This window comes from Leptonychotes weddellii, chromosome 8, assembly GCF_054177405.1.
Source record: "Leptonychotes weddellii isolate Sample4059 chromosome 8, ASM5417740v2, whole genome shotgun sequence".
Taxonomy (NCBI): Eukaryota; Metazoa; Chordata; class Mammalia; order Carnivora; family Phocidae; genus Leptonychotes; species Leptonychotes weddellii.
Genome location: NC_138376.1, coordinates 130,672,832 through 130,679,544, shown reverse-complemented (window position 1 = coordinate 130,679,544; position 6,713 = coordinate 130,672,832). Strand labels below are relative to the sequence as shown.

General features: G+C 57.8%; 1 long non-coding RNA gene across 1 annotated transcript; it reads left to right on the top strand.

The window, feature by feature from the left end:
• Positions 1-1,698: 1,698 nt before the first annotated feature.
• Positions 1,699-2,972, top strand: LOC145723187 (uncharacterized). Its single transcript, XR_014148086.1, has 2 exons — positions 1,699-1,979; positions 2,231-2,972. It is a non-coding gene; the product is annotated as an uncharacterized LOC145723187 (long non-coding RNA).
• Positions 2,973-6,713: the final 3,741 nt, after the last annotated feature.

Here is a 6,713-nt window from a genome sequence, read left to right as displayed (position 1 = left end):
AGATTTGTCCACTGCCCTAGTCCCAGGCCTGGAGCTGCACCGGCCACGCAGAAGACACACGGGAACCCGTCCAGGAGTAAAGGGAAGATGATCCCCTCCCTAGGGAGGCTCAAAAGAGAGCGGCAGTCAGTGTGGCCTCTGAACACTGCACCCGGACCAGGTCCCTCCAGAGCACTCAGCGCAGACCCCCTTCCCAGCACCGTCCTTCAGCCGCTCTGCCTCGTCTGCCTCGGCCCCACCTGTACCTCGAACACACCCGGGCTGCTCTCACCACAGGCCCTTTGTACACACGGCCCCAGACTGGCAGGGCTCCCCCGATGTCAGCATCTACGGCCCCTCCTCAGAGAGGACTTCCTGGCCAGGCTCTCAACAAGTGCCTGCCACCTGCCAGTCAGTCCTGAAATGAACTGAGCAGGTTAGGCCCAGTGGGCATTTGGTGTTATTTTGGTTTTTATTAAATAAAACAAGAGAAACTATCAGGATGCCTCCCCCTGGCGGGGCCAGCATTCTCCCGTGACGCTCTCAGGTTTTGTGCATGTGGGTGCGTGGGTGCCCCGGGTCACGTGGAAAGCCTGTCCCCTCCTGCCGGCCCCCCGCCCGTCCCGCCTATCTCCCACGTGCATGCGGCTCAGGTCTTGCCTTTCTGTCACTGTGTCCCCAGCGAGCTCCGTGCACTGGCGCCCAGGACCCAGAACCCCACCTGCAGAGCGGACGACGAGGGGACCTGACCGCGCTGTGTCCACCCAGCCAAGGAGCCGCCCAGGGAAAGGCAAACACGCCCCACGTGTGGCTCCGTGGACCACGGCCTCTGTCCACCTGCATGGAGCGCTGCAGGGAGCTCGGAGCCTCTGTGAGCAGAGACGTCTCTCTGTGCCGCCCATGAGGCCAGGGCGCCACGGCCACGGCCGGGCATCCATGCACACCAGAGCATGGCCTGGAAGCACCAGCAAGCATGCTGCTGCAGCCACGTCAGGGGGCCGTCCGTGTGGGGAGCCGCCGGCCGGCATCTGCTGCCCAGTCCCGCCTGTGTCCCCGTCTGCCCGCAAACCCCACCTCGAGCGGTCAGATTCCACGTTGCGCCGTTTTCCATGCTATAGCACCCCTGAGGTGAGGCTCTCTGGCCCTGCAATGCTGCTCCAGCATACTTGATTAGGTCCACAGCTCCCGGTCCCTGCAGCGGACGGGACGCAGACCCACTAAGATCGAAAAGCCACACGGAACTCCAGACCCCACAGCCCCTGCTGCCCGCCCAGCACCCTCCAGCCTGGTGTCTCCCGGCGGATGGCGTTTGCGAGACACAGCTGGGCGCTTCCTCCCGCCCGGGGCCCAGCGCTTGGCAAGAGCGGAATAATGAGAGCATTCACTCATTGGAGGACTGGGGCCCTCGGTCTCCACAACACAAACATTAGGTGGAGGAGCCCTCAGGAGAGGGGGTCAGGGAGGCCAGGCCAGGGCAGGTGCTCCAAGACCCCAGACCCACGTGGGACCCAGGACTGGTGCGGGGGCAGGAGGTCACAGGGACTTAGTGCAGAAAGGAAGGCCCACGCCTGCGGGCCGGGGGGGCAGCTTCTGCAGAACAATAGGAAAACGGGCCCAGGGCCGTGGCCGGCACGGGAAGAGGCTGCACCCAAACTCGTTACAGTCTTCACTTCCTGCTTTACTTGAGGTCGCGCTTGCTCCCCAACGCCCACAGGGAGGAGCGAGGAGTCAGGCCATGGGGGCCTGGGGGCTGGGTGGGTGCTCAGGAAAGCCTCCGGCTCCATGCATCATGGACCTGTGCCTAGAGACCCTGGAGGAGAGGCCTCTGCCCCTCAGGGGTGGGGGACCGCAGGACAAACCGGCAGGCGCCCCGGGGCATCTGCGAGCAATCTCGGCCTCTTACCTGTTCCATTCACCTGCCCCAGCGCGCAGCACCCGCCCAGCTACGTCTGGAAGGACCCTCCCGGTTTTCCCAAGGATGCTCATTCTCGAGAGGCCGGGTCAGTTGGAGAGCTGAGCCCACCCAGCGTGGGCCCCTCAGCCCCGATCCCACATGCCCACCTCATGCCCTTCACCATGCACTGCCCGTCCCCAAGCCTCCATTTCCCCCTCTACCAAACAGGTGCGTGCGGTCTACCTATGGGCCTGCGAAACACCGAGCCTTGGTGGGTCCCTCTGGGCACCTACAACCTGTGGGGACCCTCTGCTCCGGGACGTGCAGACCGAGAGCTCCTGTCATTATGTCCCACAGAAGTCGGCTCTTCCCAGAGGGCCTGTGACCATGAGCAGCGGAGCTGGGTCACCAGAGAGAGAGCCTCCACCCTTGGCAGCCTTGTGAGCAAGGAGCCAGGAGCTGGTGGCCACACACCAGCTTGAGTCGTGGCTTCATGACCTGGAGAAGCTGCTCCTACCTCAGGCTCCGCATCCACATCACGTGGACAGGGAATGGGGACAGAGTCTGGGCCCCCAGGTAGCCTTGTCCAGGCCCCAGAGCCCCAGCGTCCGTCCCGCCCCAGGGCCCACAGCTGGGTACCGTGTCAGCCCCGCGCAGGCCAAGCAGCGCCCGAGGGGGCGGGAACTTGACGCGGCCTCTCCGTGTGAGAATCCCTGCAATTTCTCAGCGGCTGCTCCCGGCGGACATTGTATCAGGTACCGTGGGATTTTAAATAAGGCAAGATCTTCTCGGTGGGAGTGGGGGGAGGCCAGTCTCAGCGAGGGGAGTCTGTGCTCCAGATGGCATGGTCTGTGCTGCGGACAATGCGGCCCCTCACCTGGGCGGCCACTCCTCCCGGCCCAGCCCACAGCCCAGGGCCCGTGGCGGGGAGGGCCGTGGTCAGCTCTGCTGGGAAGGGGGCCCCATGAGAGGGAGAGGCCCCCAACCGTGCTGGCATTTGATGAATGGAACACAAATGAGGGCAGTTGTAGATGGTGACAAAAGTCTGTGTGAAGAGCCCCGAGGTCTGCCCAGGGGTCCTGGGCCTCTGAGCCCAGAAGGACCTCACTGCCCGGCTCCTCTCTTCTTCCCAGAGCGGAACTGGTTTGGTGTTTATGCCAGAGGCCCGGCTTCCTTCTTCCTCTCTGCTCCCTGCCCTTTGTGCACCAACCGCGGCTGGTCAGTGCCAGCGTGGACAGGCCGCCAAGCGGGCAGACCAGCACTTCTTCATTGGCCATCCATTCAAAGTGCTGCTCATGGAGGAAATCAGCTCCAGCCTCCTGGGTCCAGAACATCTACCCATTTATCTTCATTCTTTATCTTGGGCATGATAGGCCCCGCTCATCCTGCCTGCACCAGTCCTCATGTTCTGGGTGTGATCTTAGCCCAGCTTCTGGTGAGGTGGGTCCCTGGATCTCCAGGGAACGTCGTGGTGTTCCTGCAGATGCCCCCCACTCAGCCCTGCGGGGTCCTGCAGCCGCTCTGCCTCGATTCCCACCACATCTCTGCCCACTGGGTCATCATCAGACATCCACCGGCCCGTACTCCTGCTCTGAGGTTGGGGAAGGGGCAGAATGAGCAGGGGCAGGACACAGGGACAGGGTCGGGGGTAGCCTGAGAAACATGCTCCACTCTCCTGAGATGCTCCCCAAGGGGCAGAGTCTGCACGGTGTCACCATCTCTCACCAGACGTTTTCAAACGTTCACCCTGCCCCTCTATTGATTTGCTAGATCAGTATTTACATGGAAAGCCAGCGAGCAAACCAGAGTCAGGGTCAGCCAGGGCGGGTTGGCCTCCACCCTGTGCCTGGGCACTCCCGTTGCAGTGCTCTCAGTTTCCTGGAGCCTGGGCCTGGCCCGGCTGGTCCCGGGGCTGGTCTCTGGCTGGCGGGAAGTCTCACATCCTGTCCTCCCTTCCTGCCCAGTAAACGCATCTGCTCAGCAGGAGGGCTGGCCTGAGGAGGTGCCCGTGGGGCCTCCCAGCCTTGCGGGAGGGTGGCCGACTCTGGGTGTCCAAGCCGTGGGGTACACCCCCCCCTTTTCCCACTTGCACAGGGTCAGACAGCCTTCTGGCCAATGTATGGGGGCTTTACCAAAGGCAACAAAACACCCAACTCAGCAAGGGAAGATGGGTGGTGTCCACAGCTCGGAGCCTGCCCGCTGAAGCTGAAGCGCCCTCTGCCCTCACACCCTGTTGCCTGCACCTCCACGTGCCTCAGCACCCCTCCCGTGTCGTACCGTGCGTGCTCGACACTCCTGTGGGTTGTGTGCAGGGGCTGTGGCTCGCTGTGGACATGTTTGTGCTCATACCCCCGTGTCTCAGAAACAAAGGGAAAATTGCCCTTACGGTGTGGCTCGTGGTGTTCAGACATCCCGGAAATCACTGTCATGGTTTTAGGTTTTGAGGGGCTATTGGTTCACCCACAGTAGGTCAGAACTTATTTAGTAATTCACACTGTCAGTGTTCACAGCTCACAGAAGCAGATCTGGCTGCATTCCCGAAGTCCTTCTGGGTACCAGCCTGTGTAGGGTGAAGGGTCAAAGGTCAACCACTCTGGCTCTCTTGAGCAGAATCTCCTTGAATGTAGCACTCCCTGTGACTTGTTTCCAACCAGTAGAATTTGGCCAAGGGAAGGGGCTATCATTTCTCTGATTGTGTTACGTACAATTGTCATGTCTATCCTGCTGAGATATTCTCCTCTGTGCTGATTTTAACCAAAGCAGCCAAGATGGGGAGGTCTGCTTAACCAGGAACTGAAGGCAGCCTGTGACCAACAGCCAGCAAGAGCCTGAGGCCCTTGTCTGATATCCCCCAAGCACCCGAATCCTGCCGAGAGCCCCATGAGCTGCCAGAGGAGAGCCCAGCCCTTGGCGACAACCTCACAGATGGCCCAGCTGAGCCGCAACCAGATTCCTGACCCACAGACCCTACAAGACAAGGACATGTGCTTTTTCAGCCCAAGTTTGTGATATTCTTATGCAGCCATGGATAGTTAGCCCAGGGTGGATAGTGATTGCGCCCTTTGTGAATTCCAAAAATGGTTTGGCCATCACTGGGCCAAACAGCTGACTTTCTGAAAGGACAGTATTTTGAAAGATACTCATTTGAACATCTAACTTTATAAATGTTTATTTAAGATAATCGCATTACTTCAGCCATTTTGGCTAAACAATGACTTACTGAGCACCTGCGATATGTGATAGGGCTGCATGTTCTAGAGACTTATGCACGGGTGTGCATGTGCGTGTCCACGTGTCTGTGCACATCTGTGTATTTGTGTGCATGTGTGTATGTGGTGAGTGGGTGCGATTTCATGTGTGTGGATGAGTGTCAGTGTTTGTGAGTGTGTGTGTGAGTGAGCATAGTGATTATCCATGTGTTTGAATGTGTGTGATTGTGAGTGCATGTGTGTGATAGGTGATACATGCATGTGGGCGTGTGTGAGTGTGTAGAGAGGAAGAAGCCAGAACAGGTGGGATTGGGTCTGAGGGGTGTGCATTGAAGGGCTCACTGTAGCCAGGTCAGACACGGCTCTATCAGGCTGGGGGGAGAGTTTCGTGTAGACCACAGGAGGGCAGTAGGAGAGGCAATTAGTGGGAAATAGTCCATCTCTGGAGGGCCGTGACAGCAAAGCTCTGAGTGGCCTGTTGTCTCCTTGCCCAATGCCAGACAACAGCAGCTGTAGGGTACAGGGAGCAGGGTCCAGATTCGGGGGAGCAGGCAGTGTATCTTTTCCTAGATAAGGATCTTGGAATCCGGGCTGGACTCAGCCTTCACTTCAAATCTCAGATTTTTGGTTGGACAAAGAGGACCCAAAAGTTCCTCCTGCTGACTGAGCCAACATGGTGGGCACAAGAAATACCCAACTCAGATGCCACAGGGAAACATGAGGTTTATCCTTGACCCCCCACTGGGAAACTAACAAGATGCAGTCCTGCTTCCCCCCTCCCATGACGCTGCTCTCAAGTAGGGGGCCTGGGCTGTAGAGGACCAACAGTAGCCCTTGCCAATGAGTTAAAAATGCAGAACCAGCAGCTAGGAGCACAGACATTGAAACCAGAGAGATCTGGGTTTGAATCCCAGCTCTGCTATAGGATGGCAAAGGAATGGATGGTTTGGTGAGTAATATGCATGACTATACTTACACAGAGCCAGACTCACAGTTAACTCTGATGGCTGCTGGCCCCAGTGTGATCCCTAGAGCCCTTTCCCAGAGCCCTGGTACCATCCCAGGCATTTCCACCTTGGGCCAGTTCAGGCTTTGATCCTCTTTGTGCTGTGTGAGCCAGGGAGGGGTAGAGTTCATAGGGCCTCTTAGAGGCAAGACAGGTATTTCAGGGAACTCCTTCTCACATGGAACAGCTGAATGAAACAGGAGGCCAGGCAGAAAGACTGTGGGTGCTATGGTCAGACCAAGCTGCTCTCTGATCCCAGCTCCCTCACCTCACAGCTGTGCAACCAGCCAGCAAGGTGCCTGATTTATCTGTGATTCAGTTCCTCAAATGGTAGGATTGTGGCAACATCACTTTGAGAGAGACAGTATCATACAGGACAGCTTGGCTTCAATTACACTCCTCACCTACTAGCTATACACTTTTGGGTAAGTCACTTGGCCTATCTGAATTCAAGTGCCAATATCTAAAATGGAAACAATATACAAATCTTTGCCATAGAGTTGCAGGAGGATTGGATGACATAGTGCCTGTGATGTTCTTAACATGGAACCTAATTTAAATGCTCAAAACTCTTAGCTTTTATAATGGTAATGATGTGATGATGCTGGTGGTGATGGTGGTGATG